At 36.3% G+C, this 19,788-nt stretch overlaps 1 long non-coding RNA gene across 3 annotated transcripts in view; it reads right to left on the bottom strand.

Moving 5' to 3' along the window:
- The window catches only part of LOC139672847 (uncharacterized), a 177,172-nt gene that overhangs the window by 72,037 nt on the left and 85,347 nt on the right, over positions 1-19,788 (bottom strand). For all 3 annotated transcript variants that reach the window (XR_011697991.1, XR_011697992.1, XR_011697993.1), the window contains 2 exons: positions 18,801-18,846; positions 18,564-18,721 (listed from right to left, as the gene is read on the bottom strand). This is a non-coding gene — a long non-coding RNA (uncharacterized lncRNA). The remainder of the gene's footprint in view (positions 1-18,563; positions 18,722-18,800; positions 18,847-19,788) is intronic.

The raw sequence follows: 19,788 nt of genomic DNA, 5'->3' as shown, positions 1-19,788 counted from the left end.
TATATATCATTACATGTTGACGTCCAAAAAGACATCTGATTGTATAACAGAGGCCACAGAGTTTCATCCAGGTACTTTTGCACTGAGCCATATAATTTCTGTTTGAACAAAATATATCTTCCATAAAGGCATTTAGTCTTATTTAGAAATGTCAAGACAGAGAAAATTTGCTCCTTTTCTGGGTAGTTTGTTCCAGTGGTTTACGCCAACATTTCCAGAGCCTACAGAATGAAGAGATATTTTCTGCACTTATATAATTCCAGCTCTCATCTAAGCAGACAGAAATTCATTAAAGTCACCACACCTCAGTCATCACTGATTTAAGGCAAAAACTTTAAATTCCATTGATTGTCTTTCTTTTTAATATCACCAAACTTCTTTTTTTTCAAGCCAAGAACCCCAAAGATGTTTACTTGTTTGACCAGGAATAGACATGGACGAATTTCTCACATTGTACTGATTCCATCAGAAGTGGACTGAGGAGATTTGGATGAGCAGACAGCATGGTAAATGTGGATCTTCAAAAATTTACTCAAAAAAACATGGTCATACCTCACTGGCAAACAAACTTCTGTCAGGTACAGCTTGGAAAGAAAGTCAAACATCTGTTAAAGAAACGGATGATCTAAATGAGGTAGCATGGCCCAAGAAACACAGAGGGTTGTTGTACTCAATGCAAAATCATCCTTTTCCTCTGCTGTGGAAATCTCTTCCCACCAACACATCTACTTAAGTGAACTGATATTGCATTGTCTACAATAATGTCTTGTTACCACTGTCTTCATTCATTACATTCAGATGTTTGCAAAAAAGCTGTTGCAGTAATGGATGTGTGGGGTGGGTTCATCACCATCACAGTCAGCAGTTGCTGCAAAATACTCTGACCACAAAAACTGCCACAGGAGCAGCCAACTTCTGCTAGTCTTGCATAGCAAACAAATGAAAATGGCACTGCTTCCCTGTAAAGAAGCACAGAGTAACAGTCCTTCCCATCAGCCAAAAGCTCCAGTTCAGAAAAGAAGGAAAAGAGTTAAAGATTGGATGGGACTTGCAGGATGTAAGAATAGAAGCACAGGAAAGCAAAGGCTCATGAGCAAGAACAGGTGGAAATAAGAAAGGACCATGAAGGAATTATTAAAAAAAAATGTAATAGTTAATGTCATCTTCACCTAAGTTTTTCAGATACTCCTGTAAAGTACTCCATTGTAGGCTAAAATATCGTTCCATTAAATTTCTGGAGCACAACACACCACTCCTAGAAGGTGTACTACGGTCTGGGCTCATGAAGAAAATTAATAGGGAGACCAATACCACAAACATAGGCTCCACCTTATCTATTATGGAAGTAATATTAGTAATCATTTCTTCTGGAACCTCATAATACTGTTCTGCTGGGAATACGCTTGGGGAATGCAACTTTTAACACCTGATCTGCCACTTGAGTATTTCTCACCAAAAATTCACAGAATCTCTCTCACAAGCTGAATTACACTTCCCCATTCTTCTCAAGGGCAAACCTTGAAAACTTTCATATTAGGACTAGTATCTCTCTATGCTTTGATATTTAGAGGAGGAAGAGGAATAAACAGAGTTGAATGTAAAATCGGCATTTGGAACTCTAGAAATTTCCTTGCCATTTAGCCTTTAGACACAAGATGGCAGCAAGAAATTCATTTCAAGCATTTGCTCCCAGTAACTCAGTGTTACCTGGCAGTAACTGTTAAGTATATGGGTTTGTGGGCTTGGTTATTGCGAGTATTTGGTACTAGTGTCCACAAACACTCCTACCCTCACACTGCTCTCCTGTCACTCATGACCCTTGAACTCTCTGTTAACTCTAACCATAACGACCAAGGACTTATTGCCCTGGATAAACAATCATGCACAAAAATACTTCTAGGGCAAACTCTGTTGTCTAAGGTGTGTCAAGCACAGCCCTTCTAGTGGACATATTTCAGTAGAAAACTTGTTCAATGAGTCTTATGTTATTATCTGGCCCTTGCTTCTTATTCTTTCTCAATGTGATACTTTTCCTGTTTCATAGTTTTAGCTTTAAGAATCTAGAGTCTTTAATAGTACCAAAAATTTCCTTCTTTTTTTTGTTTAATATTTCCTCAACTGTGATGTTCTAGAATTCATCTGGTACAAATTACTAACTTTAGAGCTATTCAAGAAAGACTTTGTAAGTTCCTAAATACTCCATGTTAGAAGGATTTTCTGCCCTTTAAATTCTAGTGAAAAGTCATTACACAGAAAATTCATCTAATTTTCCCCCATTAGAAAAAGAACAGTGGAAAAATTCAGATCTTTAGTCTATGTCACCGAAGTTCCTTAGTATTTGTGGATCATTCACAATTTTTGCTGATATGAGGAACTGCTCCAAGAATTCTTATGACCAAAGCAATGCTCTAAAATTAGAGGTTATGAACCAAACTTGGCACCTCCAGCCTACAACAGACTCAGATACTCTATGGGTCAAAGGAAAACAAATATAATACACACAAGTCATAATACTTTGTATGAATTCAAAAAATAAAGCAAGCTAAGGAGGACCCAGAGCATATCCTCAGAGCCAGCAACATTCCAGAGAACATTCCTCATGTTGACAGTAAGCTATAGATGCAATGACATTACTCCATCTAATGTTAAAGTACCATCACTAAAGCAGACTGAGTGAAAAAAATAGTAAAAAACTATAATAAAGCTACCCATTTATACATCTGATTTTATCCATCCACCTCCTATATTGATTAAACTTCCTGGTAAAGAAGCCACTGATTTTAAATACCCAGCCCATCAAGTGATATATACCTGTTTATTTTATTACATATTTTCATTGTCTTTCTTTAAATTATTTCCTCCAAACTGTTAAAAATTAATTTTTTCAAGTGTCTTGTTAAAATAGGATGGTCCAGGTTGGTCTAATAATGCATGTTTAATGCTTTAACATCTCAGATTAAATATTCTGCTTCAGAGGAACCAGATATTGCACTTGACATTACAAGGACACTCTGGTATTGTAATATCTTGTTTGGAACATGTGATACAGAAGTTTACAGAAAATTTGCCCTTTGTTTAAAGCTTGTTAGTGTTTTTTCCCCTCAGAAATACGTATCTGCCTTCCAAAAAAAACATCTCACAAGATTAATAAATATTCTCTTTGTTAAAAACTTTCATATTCTCTCTTCAAGAGGAACAATGTCCAGCTAGTAATTAATCTGTACTCTGGTTCAAGGACAGAAATATTTACTTACAATCTTGGAATGCCGGAGATTGAAAACACATTTTCATCAGGATATTAACAATAATGAGAGGGTTGGTGAGGTCTGAAGAACTCAGGTGAAATTCTTAAAATAGCTACCAACGCGAGTGTTTAACTATTTACCCTTATTAACATTGAAGTTTTCAATGGGGATTAGTGTGTCTTTCTCAAACTAAATAAACCTAAAATGACCCCTAAAATTACTTTATTTTTTTTTTTGTTGGAAGCAGTCACGATGTTCCCATTAATACTAAGAAAATGTGCAGCATCTATTATGTGATGGAAATCAATTCTTTTCTTCAGGAACATTATTGTAGAATAACATTTTAGAGACCCTGTACTTACCCTTTTCTATCCACAAAGTTCTGAATAGCTTGTCATTTGACATGCATTTCAATAGCTGAAGACTGAATTGCATTTTAACTTTTCCACACAGCAATTCCTATTTTAAGAACATTTGTTCATTTGTTTTTATCTGCTACATACAGCATTCACTTCAGAAAGCAAACACCGCAGGAGCAAAAATCCCTCTCAGCAATCTACAGCAAACAAATTCCTGAGGTCAAAAATTCACACAACATCGTCTTCCTGGCAGGACAGGCAGATGTTGTCATGACCTTAAATTTTCACACCTTCTTCTGGTAAACTACGGGCAAAAGGTGGAAGCACAGATGTCATTTTTATTTGTCATTCTGGGAGAAAAATCCTAGAACTTCCAGTGAACTGCTGCCCAGTTTCAGGGAGAGTGAGAGTTTTGATTAATCTCCTTAAGCTGTAGACCATGCAAGGAGAAGCACAGACCTGCTACAGGGATGCCTCACACAGATTAACTCTCAGATAGTCAGCTTTCCACTGATGCAACACAAAGCAGTGAGACTGAGAAGAAAAAACAGAGCCAAAAGGTTCAGCTGGTGGAGCAGAAAGTTCCCACATTGTCACCCTGTTCTGCACTTGGTACAAATCTTTCCTCCACTGAAGTGGGCAGATCTGAATTGAAAAGGATGAAACTCTAGATTACATAATTTATAAACTCAGCCAAAATACTATAAAATTAATAGTCTCCCCTCCCCACATATTTATAAACAAAATCACATTTAATACATTCAAATACTGTTTATGTGTGTAAAGTGAGAATCTACATTTATCAAATAAATTATTCATTGTGAGATTAGTCATTCTATTCTGCCAATACATATCACACAAACAGATTCAATTGTTGGAATCATGCTTTGAGAAGAAACCTTGGCTGATCTTAGCTTCCAGTTTGGACAAAATCTCTTAGTCAAACATGGGACCTCAGCATAGAGGCTATCATTCAGATAATGTCACATATAAAAGAAAATTAATGTAGTCAGAACAAACCACTTAACCTAACAACACATGTTAAATTAAAAACAAATAAGGTGATATGACACCATTGAAGTAATAGGCTGTTCTGGACAGGAAAGGGTATTATAAAATTTTTAAGAAGAATTGGTTTATTACAGACAAATATTGTAGGCACAACATTTTTGAAAACTGATATAAAATGTTGCAAGAGAGTAGGAGCCTCTAACTTGGATTGTAGTCTGAGACTCAGACACTTGAGAAACCATGACACAAAGAAACTTTGAAAAGTAACTCTTTGAATACTTTCATAAATCTAGAGAACCAGGTGCCTTAGTACAGATGACCTGCAACAGAATTACGTAACACTATTTTGCTGGAAAACCATCATTTTCAATCAACTCAATAAATAGCGAATATAGAAACAAGACAAATATTTCAAACCATTAGGCAGCATTAAAGATTTATGATATTTAAACTGAAGAGACCCCTTATTATTTGTGCATGCTATAAATCATAAATGTTGTTCATTTAATTTTGCCTACACATTTTTATATTCAAGAGATATAAAGACAGTTCAAAATCAAATAAAAACTGAGTTGCAGACACAAAAGTAGAACACAAAGACCAAATAGGTATTAATTTCAGGAAATGCAAGTATTTCCTACCAGGAACTTGACGAAAATATAATAGTTGAGGAAAGTATTAGACCATGGAATGATTTGCAAAGATTTCATGTTTTCCTTCAATCTCCAGCTCTTAAGAGTCCTGCAGTTACTAAAGAATGGGGAATTTCATTTAAAATTAAATAGCTAAATCTCTAGCTTCCACAACAAGTTTCACAAAAGGAAGAGAATGTGTTTTAAAGAATTAGAAACCAGAACACAATTAAGATTAAATAATAATATATTGTTGGGAGAAACATCCTCAAGCTGATATTAAGACTATCCTGGTTCATGATTTTTAATGTCTGTTACACAGGTTACTTTCAACTGTCTGACCAGCTTTCATTTTATATATCTTGTCTTAGAATCACAGAATGGTTTGAGTTGGAAAGGACCTTAAAGACCATGTAGCTCCAACCCCTCTGCCATGGGCTGGTACATCTAAAATTAGGAGCTGAAACAAATACTGTACACTAACCTTCCTGATCATTATTTTATTTATATTAATAGTCATATCCTGTTATTCAAACCTTTTTACAGTAATGCCTTACTCTACAAAATCACCAAAAAAATAACTAGACATATCTATCTACAAAACTAGAAAATATTCCAGCACTATTGAAGTCAATGGTTCTTTATCCAGAAGCTTAAATGGAAGCAGGGAAATTAATATTTATGAAAATTACAGTAGATATATTCCTCTGTATTAAACATATTTTAATATCACACTTGTCTTGTGGAATTTTACTAAAATCTGAAACTTTGTTGATGCTAGGGGAGAAATACATTATCACCTCCATCTTATCAGAGGTGACTAAATTAAATAGATAAGTAGACAGACAAACTAATAAAACAATTTTAAAAAGCTGAAATATTTCAAACCCAGTCATATTCAAGGAAAATCTGGGGGCTATTCTGATAACTATGAAAATTTAAACCTTTCAATCTAGACTGCCTATTTTAAAAACAAGCTGTTGGAATGCTAGGCTTGAAAGAAAACAAAGCAAGCAACAAAAAACCCTGAAGGACATCCAATTAAAAAAAAAAACTGTAAACTAGACAAAATTGTATAGTCCTAACTGAATGAGTAGAGAAAAGATACTGTGAAAGACAGGCATGTAATATTAGAAATAATAAACTTCCCTTTGTATAAAGTTTCCCCTTGGCTTGTCAGTGTGTAAAGAACAAACACCAACCAGGAGTGATATTCGTCAGTTAAGGAGTTGTGTTATAGCTGAACTCGATTAAGCACCACCTGAAGAATTTGATCCAGGAACCTGAAGATGCTCAGAAACAAAATGTGTAAAATGATAACAGTTTTTAAATATTTCAGAATAATTATACTCAAGAAAAAAATTAAAGGATAAATTTATGTAAATTAATATAAAATTTACCAATATTCTCAAAACCAATTTCTTCTCTAAGAAAACTAGTGGAACATTATCTAGATATTATTGCTATAGGGTAAGTGTACAAGTATGTGGAAAAAAAGTGACTGCCAATGGCTCATTTTCAAACTAGATGATTATCCTTGAGAAAGTCTCAGCACAGTTGAAGTCATTAATAACTTGGTGGAACAGGAAATAGTCCTAAAACTTGGGCAAAGACAGAAGTGGAAGAGGCTGCAAGCAATTTGAATGAAAAGATCCAAAGTAAGTGTGATAAATTAGTGGGGAGAGGGGAATGAAATCATTTAGATGAAATTTTATAAAGTGCAAAGTTCTGCATTAAAAGAAAAACTCAAATATACGGTATCAGAAAGGGAAGGCTGGAAAAAAAAAGAGCTGGGTAAGTTGGATCACAGACTGAATATGAGTCAACTGCAGATGAATGTTTCAAAACAGAATAATATAATTCTGTGTTTATTAAAAAGAAAGCTCTACATAAAACATTGAAGGAAATTAACCACAATACTAATGACTGGTAAAGCCTCTACTTCATCTATTTTTGTCTCTCAATTTTAAGAAAGATGTGGTAAAGTGGAAAGAGTCCTGAGGAGAACAAAGAACAAGGGGAAATTTATAAAATGAGACCTATCAGGAAAAAAAAGAAGACTGAAGACAAAATGATAAACATCAGCCAATGTTGACTTTAAAAATTTTGAAGTCATTGCATATCCTGTTTCCATCAAAGAATAGCAAGAATAATCAGCTTCATGTGTGAGAGAAGACTTAGATTAGATGTTAGGAAAAGCCTTTATAGAAGGGAGATAGGCCACTCTAGGGTGGGTGCAAGAAGGCTGGTAGGGAAAGTAACCACAGCATTACGTTGCTCCAAAGCAAAATTTTCATCTGAGAAGGGAATAAGGAAAATGACCGCAATGAGGATGGAGGCGGGGGTGGGGGGGGAAGGGGGGGGAGATGCTGGTTCTCCAGCAAATAGCATCTTTCACTCTCAGTCTTGGTCTGCCATGTCAAATACTCAGGGCTAATTTCTTTCCTATTTAAAATTGGCACAGCTGCAAGGGCTGCCAGGTTTTCTTGGTCTTTATTATCAGGTGGCATCAGACCATGTCCTTTGCCTATGAAATGAGAAGTGGGAAAAGCTTTTAGCGAAAGACAGCTGTGCAAAGCTTTGGATGGTGGCATTGCACCAGTGGTCGATTCCCTGCCATCTCAACAGAGCGAGTTGCACAAGAAGCCGTGTTTGAACTTCAGGGAGGTGCCATACCAGGTTTTTAACTATTTTTAAGTTTCTGATACAGCAATGGTTGTATCTAACATCTTCCTCCTGTCTTTCCATTACACAGACCATCCAGGTTTATGGTCAGTCTCTAGCACATAAATGCATTGGACAGGAAGATAAGAGTAGCAGCAAAAGAAACTCTAAAACTCCCCAAATGAGGCATAAGGATATGAAATCTGTAACTTCGCATTTGCACAAGAAATATTTATTTGCCTCCATGTTGGTATTCTGGCCAAGCAGATTTGTTTGTATTTGTAAATAGTCTGGTTCAAATGAGATGTTTTTCTGAATAGCCAATTTTAAAGTTTCCTCTTGTGAGGAAATTTTCTTGTTGTTTTGCAGATAAAAATCAAATATATTTTGAAAAGACTGTCTACATCCATGGGGGCAGAATAATATTTTGACAGAGGAAATGCCAATGTTTCTCTGCTTCATTCTTAGCCAAAGTCATTCACCAAGGTATGGGAGGTGCTGGGCTAAGGTCAGGCCTTTGAGTTTACGTGCATTTTAGCTAAGTTTCTTCCTGGCTTAAAAAGGTTATTTGGGAACTATTGGCTTCAGAGAATGCAGATATTTTCTGTGATTTTTTTTTGGGGGGTCATCAGTTTGCTAAGTGCTCTTACCAATGTGGAAAACTATTTTTAAAGAGATAATGGTTGACAATCTGACTTATGCTCATGTCTTTTAAATCTGCTCTGGCTATAGTCACTGCTGAGAGTGATGTAAGGAGCAGACTGCATGCAGTGCAGGACAGGATGCTGTTCAGGTGAGAGCAGTTGACTGTTCCACTTCAGAATCTCCTTGGAAGTAAAGGCATTATCCAGTCTACGCACAGAAAGTAGTATCATTGTGAGGTGACTGGCTTTTTACACAAGAGCTACTGATAAGATTGATTTTCATGTTGCTGCTCCATGCTTGGGATGCAGAGTATGGTATTGGCCAGCTGCTTCTTCGCCTCAAACCTGAGGTTCCCCAGGGTGGCACCTGACTAGTTCTTCTCACACTGTGCAGGATCTGAGGGCCCAAACTACTGGACTTCAACAGCTTTACTCAAAAACTCAGCTGCCTGGTGTGCAGTCCCACCCTGACCCAAGACAAAACACCCTTCTGTCCACATTCGACCCAGCACATTAGAGAGAATGAGAGGGTTTTTGTCAGATGCCTCACCAGATGCTGTCAGATGTTGCCAGACGCCTTGCCAGAATTTATCCTGCAACTGTTAGGCTGTCACAGTTCCTTCTCTAATCTATTCCCAACATGGTGTACCTACATTCCACCCCTCTCCTGGAGCAGCTTCCCCAGTTCCAGCCAAGGCAGAAGCTTTGAGTAACAGACAGTAAAACTTTGGGCATTGAAGTGCAACACAGGCAAAACAGCAACAGACAAAACAGACTGACAATTTCTGAAAGTATTCCACCTAAGAGCAGACATTGACTATAAAAAAGCACTGGAGCACTGCATCAGCAAAAGGTTCAGAGATAAAATAAACACTGTAAACATAATACAGCCTTTCATAGTAGGAGAAAGACCGAGGGAGGAGGAACAGTACAGCCTTTGCTGTTTTGACTGGCATCACTGCTTGTCTCGCTCTGACAGGTTGCCAGGTTAAGGTTTTGTTTTGAATCAGTCATTTCCCTTTGAACAGTGGCAACTGTTACCATTGTTACCCTGTTACACTGAATATAAAACAAAATTTCCACCAGCAGCTTTCCTACCATATGCTTGTTCTAGGAGGCAGCAGGCATCTAGGATTTGGTAGCAATCACAGTGAGGAAACATTTGCAGGACCTGTCTCAACAATATAATTGCCTCAATCACAGTAATGTCATACAGAAGGAGATACTGAATTCACAGTTCCTGTCCACAAGACCTAACCTAAGAAATCTCATAATGTGAGGGGGTTTCTCTGTTCATTTCAAAGTTTACTATTTTGAGAATCATCCCTTTAAAGTGTAAAGCATACACTTGAAACATTAGTGTTTAAACTGTGTCAATCATATTTTAGCTGCAAAATTATTTATTAGACTTTCTTGAAACACTTTCACTTTTTCTCCACAATTAATCTAGCCACATCCTGGTAAAATCAGTTTCACATAGAAAAGTGATATGAGGGGTTTAAAATAGTGTTTCATACGTTTTTCATATTAGCCTGCCCATAATTAAGGTTTTTCGTATTAGCCTGACTATAATTGAGATATCCTTGAATACCTCCAAAAACTATGATGAATTACTAATTACTTATGGAAAATATTATTATAAAATAACTCCTGTTTACTTATGATGCAGGTTTTTTCCTCCTAATCATTTAGATATGAAGATCTAGGTATATTACAAATTATGAAATCTCTCTTTATACTACTTTTACAGTCAAATCAGATTATCCCTATAGTGCTTAGTAGTTCAATAAAGCAGTTCAGTAAATAATGAGGGCCTGCTCTTTGCCTGAATTCCTAGAATGAATGCCAAATTACCAGTGATCTCTCACTCCTAAACAAATTTTCTTAAATATTTGGTAAGAAAGCTGGAAGTTACTAGAAGTTGTTGAGAATAAACTACCCATATGGTCTCCTGGACTTAAGAAAGCTGAAGTCTGATGTAATGTTACAGGCACTGGATGATCCTTTATTAATAACAGCTTGTACTTTTGAAAGAACCTAGAAGAATTAGACTCCCAAATCCAAGTGCCCCTTAAAGGGATATTGTTGCTAAGTTCCATAGCTTCTTTTGAAATCCCAGACATTAAAAACCGGGAGATGAGAAAGATACGTTATTTTGATCCTGGAAAGAAACTACTGTCAATAATGTCAGCTGCTTGAAATTGAATGGAAGAGATATTTGTTTTAATGAATGAGAATAAGTGGTCTTCTCCAATCACAAAAAATAGCTAAATTCACATTCACCTTCTTGTAGGTAAAATAAACTTATATCAAAGTAGTGTAGTTATTTATTATTCTGCAAATAGTTAGATAATCCCCTTTGAGTTGTTTAGCTGCACTTCATTTTTTGAACATTAACAGGAACAGTTTATACCTGTGAGATTTGTGTCATGCTAAGACAATTTTTACAAGATTTAGAGACCAGAATGTGAAGAAAGCAGAGATTTTGGAAGGTAAGACCAGCAAGACAAGGATGAGAGTGTTGAGCCCTTAGCAAAATATAAATGCAGTGTATCATTGCAAAAATAACTACAGAAGAAAAAAAAAGTCTGATCAGCCAAAACTCATTGTTACTGCAATGGATCTGCCCCAGTAGGATTTACCTGTCCTTGTTTTAACAAGTAATTTGTCATTTCTCAGTGCCAAATTAATTCCCTGATCATGGAATTTGTTGCCTTCAGTGTTTCAGCTGGAGGCAGTAAACTATTAAGAAAAATTACTATGAAAGCAGATTAAAAATAAATTAAAATATTGTATCGGACGGAGGCCAGTCTCCACTTTTTCAAGTGGTTGAATACAAGACAGAAACTCTTTTTTCTAAATCTACCTCCTCTCCCCTCTACCTATTTGGTTCCAAGTTCACAGAGTACATCAGGAAAAGCACAACCAAAAAAAAACCAAGAGGAGGTAAGAGAGGAAGAACACATAGTAGATTTTAAGATATGCACAGAAAAACATGGAAGTGAAAAACATGCAAGTGAAAAACACTCAAGTGAAAAACACAGAAATTAAATTCAAGGTTTTAGAGTGGTTTTCCTTTATTTACTTGTGCTGAAGACTAATGAGCTTATCATTACATCACATTATGATCACATTATGTATAGTTCAAGTGTGTTACATTTACAGATTCTGAAAAACTGATGTAAAGCAAGTTGCTGGAAAATTCACATAAAGACATTTGGATTGAAGTGTTTGTATTCTTTCACATAGCAATGTTTAGTTAAATAAAATTTGACAGCTTACTTCTTAAAACTATGAAGTGATGCAGGACATCCTTCCTCAAGGACTCCTCAAATGTGAATAAACAGTATGTAAAGAGGGCACACTTTTCTCTCTCCACAAAATGTTCCCACCTTTTTGCTGAAACAAAGAAGCAGCATAAAGTTAGCTACAAGTCCCAGTAACAAGGGAAGGAACTGGAAAATAACCCTGCCAATTGAAACTGCAGGAGTTCTTTTGGCCAATGAAGTGTCAACACAGTGTCCCTTTGGCCAACCAAGAGGTTATTGGAACAGCAACAAAAAAAAACCAAAAAACATAGAGTTGTCAAAAATGTCCATGAATAGATAGGGTCAAATTCTCCAAAGACAGAAACCTTTTTCAAGCAGACAAAAAAATCAGCATGAATTATACACCTGTACTTGCCAAGATGCCATGTAAAAATGTCCAAGGGCAACTAGATGGGAAGGAAAACAAATGAAAAAAAAAAGATGGAAAATGTCCAGTCTCACTTATTTTCCCCTCAGAAAGAAGTACAAGAGGAATTTTTTGTTCTCCAGTGTTCTAGATGTCAAAACTTTCAAATCTGTAAGAAGTGAAAATCTATGCAAATTTCATCCATGATACAAACTCTCAACTTGGATCTGCTCCAGCAATTTGGACCCAAGGAAGTCTAGTTGTGTTCAGTGATAACAGTTGCACTTGCAAATGTAAGCACAAGGTTTTGTATGAATAAACCAATTATTGCAGATAGTAATGACAGCCAAAAGTGATCATAAAGTGCCAGAATCTTCTATTGCAGAATTTTTGTAAAAGTTGATGACCCACTGCTAACATTGGTAGAGATGTAACATCTGTTGAAGCCAATAACACTTCTTGCAACTAGTTAGCTGGAGGGCTGGCATTCAGATATTTCAGGCTGTTGCAATGGTAGTATTCTCCAGAGACTTGACTGGATTTATGGGATGAAACCAAACATGACTTTAATCATTTTACTCTGATGAACCCCTATAACCTTTAAGCCCCTCAAATGGAATGGAAAAAAGTTATCCAAGACAGAAGACTTCTGGCAGACTAATGGAATGCATTGATTGTGTTCAATGACATCTGCTCCACAGAAAAGCATTACCTGGCTCTGTTCAGAATAAACCAGCTGTTCAGTCAGCTGGAATGAGCAGTCAGAGGTGTCTAAAGAAATCACAAATACAACAAATACATATTGCCTTGAGACTAATCAAAAATGGTCTTTCTTGGCAAAAAGCCAGGCATCCAAAGAAAACAGGATTGCCGGCTGAAGGCTGTATGTCTGTCTAGAAATATTTCCATAGGGACATTTCTTTTGATCAAGATGATGGGAAAGAGAAGATTTGTCAACATATACTCTATATCCACAAGCAGCTTTCTGAGAAGTGGCAGCCAAAATGGCTTTGTGGCTTACATGAGATTTACATTGAATAACTCTGCTGCCAAATGCAGATTCTTGACTTTGTACACTCTCTACAGGGGCTGTTTCTTGAACTGGAGGGAATCAGTTGTTTGCATCCTTTTATGGTAAGTGATAATATTTCTACATATATTTTAACTTCTTGTCACAGGGGGAAAAAAGAATCCAATCATTGTTATTAATCTAAACCTTACAAACACTTTAAGTAACATTATATAATAAAATAAATATACAAGGAAGCATTTGGAGAAAATGTCCTCTTGAAACTGCCTCTACCAGAGAACCTGAGGGACAGATTACCTACGATTCAAACTAGCATGACCATTCAGAAGAGCTGTAAGCTAAGAGGCCCAAGGAAGAAAACTGGAAAAGAGTCATATTTGACTCTTCAAATCTGACTTTATTACACAAGTGGGGGGGTAGGGGGTAGGGGGGAGTGGGGGGGTGGGGGGGGAACAAAACCAAAAAACGCAAACCCACAGTTTAAAGGTTTCAGTAAAAAGAAAAAAAAATTGAGCTGAAAAAGCAAAGAGAAAAGTAGAAGCAGAGAATATGGGAGTAGTCATGGAGACAGTTCAGTTACTGAAAGGATTATACAGGATTGAGTTAAAGTGGTTGAGGAAACAGAGAGGCAACTTTGCTGTTTGGAAACGAATGAAAGGTGGCAAGGTTACAAACCAGGAGAAGTGAAACCAATAGAGCAGGACATGAAATTAGGCAGTAGAGCCATAACAAGACTTGGTGGACTATCGTTCATTATTGAAAAGTAGAAATTTAAATATATGATAATCTTCTGAAAGCTAGAAATAAAATCAGCAGTGGAATACTGCCATAGTTTAATAAAGACCACTTCTGCAAGTAAAAATCTGCAGTAGATCAAAACCAATTCAAATGAAGGGATTTAACATGAATTATGGTCAGAAGTTTGCCATTGCACATGGATCAAATTTGAACATGGATGAGGAACTCATTAGTATTTTGTCGGAAAGAAAATGGCTATCAGAAATTGTATCATTGTGTGGACACACAAATTTCCCAGATAAGTATCAGGAAAAACATGGTACCAAATATGGTAGGATCTACTTATTTCTGAATGTGATAGCCAATGTATTTATTCACCAAGTGTACTGTGACTAATAAATACCATTACAAAAAAGGTTCTGGTCAGCTGGAAGTGAGAGATCAAGCAGAAGAGCTGGGCATAGAACTTAATCACAAGATTACTATGAGTCACCAGTATGATGATAAAGTGCAATGTGATACTAGCCCATGGCACTAGCAAAATATTTCCAATAGAAATTAGAATGTATTAATATCATTATAAAAAGTAACAGTAAACTGAAGACAATGCTCTGTGTTATACTGTGTGCAAAGAAGAACAGAGACCAGAACAGGTAGAAGGAAGGGCTAGTCATCCTTATAGGGCATTGAGAGTCTATTTTGGGAGGAAAGACAAAATCGGGAGCACGGATAAAATGTGGTTGCTTTCTATGAATTGTGCTAGTATGAGGTAGGAATGGGAGGAAAACTATAGGATTGTGTTGGGAAGGAACTAAAGTGGCCCAAATTAATTTAGGAAAGGAAAAAAACAGTAATTTTTCTTATAAGCAGCTGCACAAAGTCTTGAGAAAGCTTTCAGAAAGAAGAGCCGGAGCAAAAGTCAATTAATTGGCTAATGAAGAAGTATAATGAGATTAGGAATAGGATTATATGATGCGGTTCATGCCCAGTGCAGAATACTGCAGATAATGATCAAGTAAAACCTTTCTCTTGTTCAATGGCCACATATAAACACTAAACACATCTGAGATGCAGCTTTTCATCAACTGATACCAAACCTCTCACACAGGACAGTTAATAGCTGTGTAATATAGCACATAAAATCATAGAATGGTTTGGGTTGGAAGGGACCTTAGAGCTCATATAGTTCCAAACCCCCAACACACCTAATACTTAGTTCTCTACATGCTGTACTTGTTTGATTTATATCAGTGTAAGACATTGTTAAATATGTTGGGGTTTGGGGATTTTTTGCACTGTATGTAATAAGATTCATAAGAGCTACACTACAGAAAATGTAGAAAGATGAACCAAATCTATGTAACACCAACTAATATCAAATGCCACTGGCTTTTCAGAATGTAAATTACATTTTTCAGTCCATTCTTTCTTTCTTCTTACCACCTTCTGTTTAAAACATGAACATTAGATAAAACAAAAGGGTGACATTTAGAAGGAAGAGAAGAAAATGGGTGTTTCCTTTGACATATGTAGTTTAGGCTATGTTTAAAAGGTAATAGAACACTACATAATATGTACTTCTCTCTGTTCTGTCTCAAAGCCAAGTTCAATACCACAGAGAACTCTCTGCAAGGGTAAAGCTCTCTTTTAGATCTCATTGTTACAAATGTTACAAAGTTTAAATACACTGAAGACTTCTTTGTGTTATCTATGGTGGACCTGTGCAGTTGCAACTGAGTCAGTGGATTTTTAAAATTAATGAATCCTTTATGACTAATAATAATTTCTGTAGCTATGGAAGATAGAACTAGAATTCAGTATCAAAATTGCATTTTTCAGGAAATAACCCAGGTGTTTGTCAGAAAATAATTTCTTCTCAATTTCAATTATCCATTTTGACAGGTATGGGGATATTTCAGTTTTCCCCAACTGCAGGGCAGTAGCTGTTGCTGTATGAAGACAAGAGGTGAGATATGGATTGAGGCTCCAATGCAGTGCAGTTTTCTTCTCTTCCATATGGAATATGAGTCTTCCTTTACATATGAGGACCAAATTCAGCAAAGAAAACAATGTACAACTGGCATGAACAAAAGAAAATTCAGGGTTGGTCTTAAAGAAAAACAGGAAATATATCCTGTGAAATTCAAGAAACTTTTTGTATGTTTTCATCAGTAACATGCAAAATGAAATTTCACAACTAGTGTCAGAATCTCAGTGCTTGAGCCTATGCCCTTCTGACCTCAGTTAAACTCAGAATTGTCATCTTGATAGAAACTTCCTCTCTAGTCTACGCAAAAAAATAGCTTGACCATTCCAGGTAATGCATCTATATCAGGTAGGTATACATGAGAAACACAGTTGGATAGAACTGAAGAAAGGAGCAAAAAAGATTCATAAATTGATTAGACTTTCCACTTGGAGGTATCTAGAATTTTAAGGTACTCACATTAGACTTTAAATATCTGGAAACCACATCTCAGTCTTATTTGTGTATTTAAATTCAGTTCAGTAAGTGACTAAGTTCAAGTAGATACGTAGAAAAAAATAATTGAGGCTAACTTCTCACTTTCCATGTTTTAGGAAGTGTGCTTCTCCCCATACATGACACACATATATCCCAACTAACAGGTCACGCACCATAATGAAGCCATATGAGGTTGCCAATATGTCCTATAACCAAAGCATCACCTCATCCTGCCTGAACCCAAGGCTCCTATTAGGTTCAGGTCACACAGGAATTAAACTCTTCCTAAAGTTATGAATTTGATGTTAAGTTTTCCAAAAGACCTGCCAGAAATTATGCTGTGCATCTTACCCCATACAAATATCTGTCAAAAAGGCTAGAAGTACCCACTGGAATAGAGAATTTAAACTTCATCTTCAAGCACACTATGCAGCTTGATTTAGTGGTAAATGCATATCAGCTGTTGCGCAATGAGCCTGACATACTAAAGATATAGACCCCAACCCGAGAGAAAGATACTTGTTTTCTGCTTCAAGATAATCAATAGCTGTGTTTTTCTGAGTTTTTTTTTCTTTTTTAACAGACAGGAAATTAAACATACAGTCTTTTCTCTAACCGGATTAAGAATGGCATTCATTTTCTAAATTTGTTAGTTTCTGTCTTAGCCACTGTCTTCATGGGTGCTGTAGAGAAAATGCTGAAAGAACTTATCTGTGACAGTAACTGGCAAACCTAGATTTCTGGGTTTAACCTATTGAATCACCTCTAAGCACTTTGGCATCCACATAAAGCCGCATTTGATATGCCACCTGCAACACAGGAATCCAACATTTCTGATAGCTTTTTTCAGAGACCAGAGTTATCTTAGTACAGATAAAGAACTGTCCATCCAGGACACTCTGGTTGTTCCACACAGCTCTTGAGAGTCCAGCCAGCCATGGAGGCATCCTGATGAATCCTCTGAGGATTCTCCCCATGCACATATTATCAGCAAGTCATGTAGCTACTTTTGTGACTAATGCTCCAACTGACATGATGGCTAAGGGATGGCATACCTCATGCACTGCAAGAGTTTAATGGTGCTCAGCCAACCATAAATTAGACATTTTTCATCTTTTTTTTTTTATATTATATGGCCACCTACTAATACCAACTTTTAACCTTCTTTTAGTCTTTGAGATTTTGCATTTTTTTGTTACCTCCCTGCAGCCTGATGGCAGGCAAAATTTACTAAAACATAACAGAATAACCTCTTTCCTGTCTAACAACTGGCACTGAGAGGAACTTTTAAGTTCTGGAAACTCTTAAGGTCTTCTTCATAAAGCTGATGAGCTTCTCAGCATTCTACAGACATTTTTGTAAAATTACCTAGGCAAGAGTCATCCTAGCCAAAACCAAGATTTATTAAAAACAGAGAAAATGGAATTCAAAGAAACAATTTCCTGAATAGCAGTGAACTTAACACTTCAGTGAACGAGGATTTTTATGATGGAAGATTATAGTGATGTGATCAGACATATAACTTCAGGTAGTTTGCAAAATAAGGGTACCTGATACAAACATCCTGTTAATGTTTTATCCTCCTCTGAATACACATTGGAGTACATATACCCCTAGTAAAATATCAGAGTTCCAAAGTTTTTGCTGTTTATTCAAAATAGTTTATATGATAGATACACAAAACAGACTACCAGCTTACAGAAGAGCATATCCCTCAGGATAGCTTCACATTGCAATATACATACAATATAGACAGTACAGTTACTTTGTCTTCTGTCTTTAAACTTAACAAATTATTAATAGTAACTAAAAAATTAGTATATTTACATTGCTGCAGATATCACTGGAGCAACTGACATAAAAGTTGGGAAAACTGACATGCTTTTGTCAAGTGAGAGTTTCTGTTTCTTTATAGTTCTACCACTTCTAGTAAAAGGCATTACCTCTCTATTAAAAATTTTGCCCTACCTTTGGTTACCTAAATATCTCAGAACTGAAAGATAAAAATATCTGCTATATATCTGCTCATTAGCTTTACCTACTGTTAGTCACGTGTATGGGTAACAGAGAAGGAAAGTGCAAAGACTGAAGTGTCACTAACCTTGCTGACCATGCCAAGGGCCGTAGGCAGCGGAAATGTTCAAACAGAAGTCCTGGCTTTACAGCATGCTAACATTTTCAAGGCCATGTCTTGTAGGGTCATTGTTGTGCTGAGCCACCCTGTGTCATTTTCCTGATATTTCCTGAACTGAATGACATCTGCCCACAGCAGGAAAGAGAAGGTCAGTGTCCACTACTGGCAGATGTGCATGAGGATGGCTGGATTTTAAAGACATACCATGTTCAGTGTCTAAGCTCTTTCTGTCCTCAATTTTTCATAGATTCTAGAAAAGAGAAAGGAAATCTATACAATACTGTACATTTTCATGGCAAATGAAAAACCATTATACATCTTAAATTATTATTTTCAAGAATTCCTCATGTAATCCTTGCCTCCATATGTTTAAATATACCCATTTATTGAATTCTTTGGCTGTGCACACCTTCATCAAAATGACTCAGCCATAATTATTTTCTCTGGAGTTAGGCACAGGTTTCATAGTTTCCAATCTAGTCCTATTCTTTGTCATCTTTCTTATTCTTAGCTCTGAAATTAAGACCTTATGTTTTAATAAGTGAAGAAGATACAAGATACACTACTTCCCCAACCCAATAAAATTTCTTTTTCTTAGGCATATTCACACAGGGCTGAGTCTTTGTTTACAAAATGGTTAAGGTTTCTAGTTATTAAAAGAGATCAAATATACACTGAACTCTATTGCAGAAATCAGCTTCAGAGTTTTCTTATGAAGCTGTAAAACACAGCACCAAGGGGAACTACAGATTCCAAAACTCTGTCAGAGAACCCCTTGGGCACTTCAAGAGAGATTAAATCTACAGATTATTCAGGACAAAATAACTTGGCATGCTTTTTGGCCCCAGAAAAAAAAATACCACCATTTCTAAGACCTCAGTTTCAGTTTGCTCCTGATTTCCCAAACATCTCAAGTTCTCACTGCTGGAATTCCTCACTGCCGAATTCCTTTCAGTTTTTGTTGAAGAGCCTTCTTTACAGAAATATCACAAAATTATCTGATGGTAAAAAAGGGTATTTTATAAACCTATATCTTAACTATCTAATCCCTGTATTTAAGCCTTCATTTTCATTTCAGTCATAACTGAAGGCTTCAACCCTGATTTAGGAAAGTCAGGGGATACAATCCCTTGGTTTAAAGTAAGAAGTAGGCAGAAGAGCAGCAATATTGTACTCTAACCTTCTGAAAAGC

Source organism: Pithys albifrons, chromosome 6, assembly GCF_047495875.1.
Source record: "Pithys albifrons albifrons isolate INPA30051 chromosome 6, PitAlb_v1, whole genome shotgun sequence".
Taxonomy (NCBI): Eukaryota; Metazoa; Chordata; class Aves; order Passeriformes; family Thamnophilidae; genus Pithys; species Pithys albifrons.
Note: the sequence above shows the minus strand (reverse complement) of the source record. Positions and strands in the feature narration are given on the sequence as shown.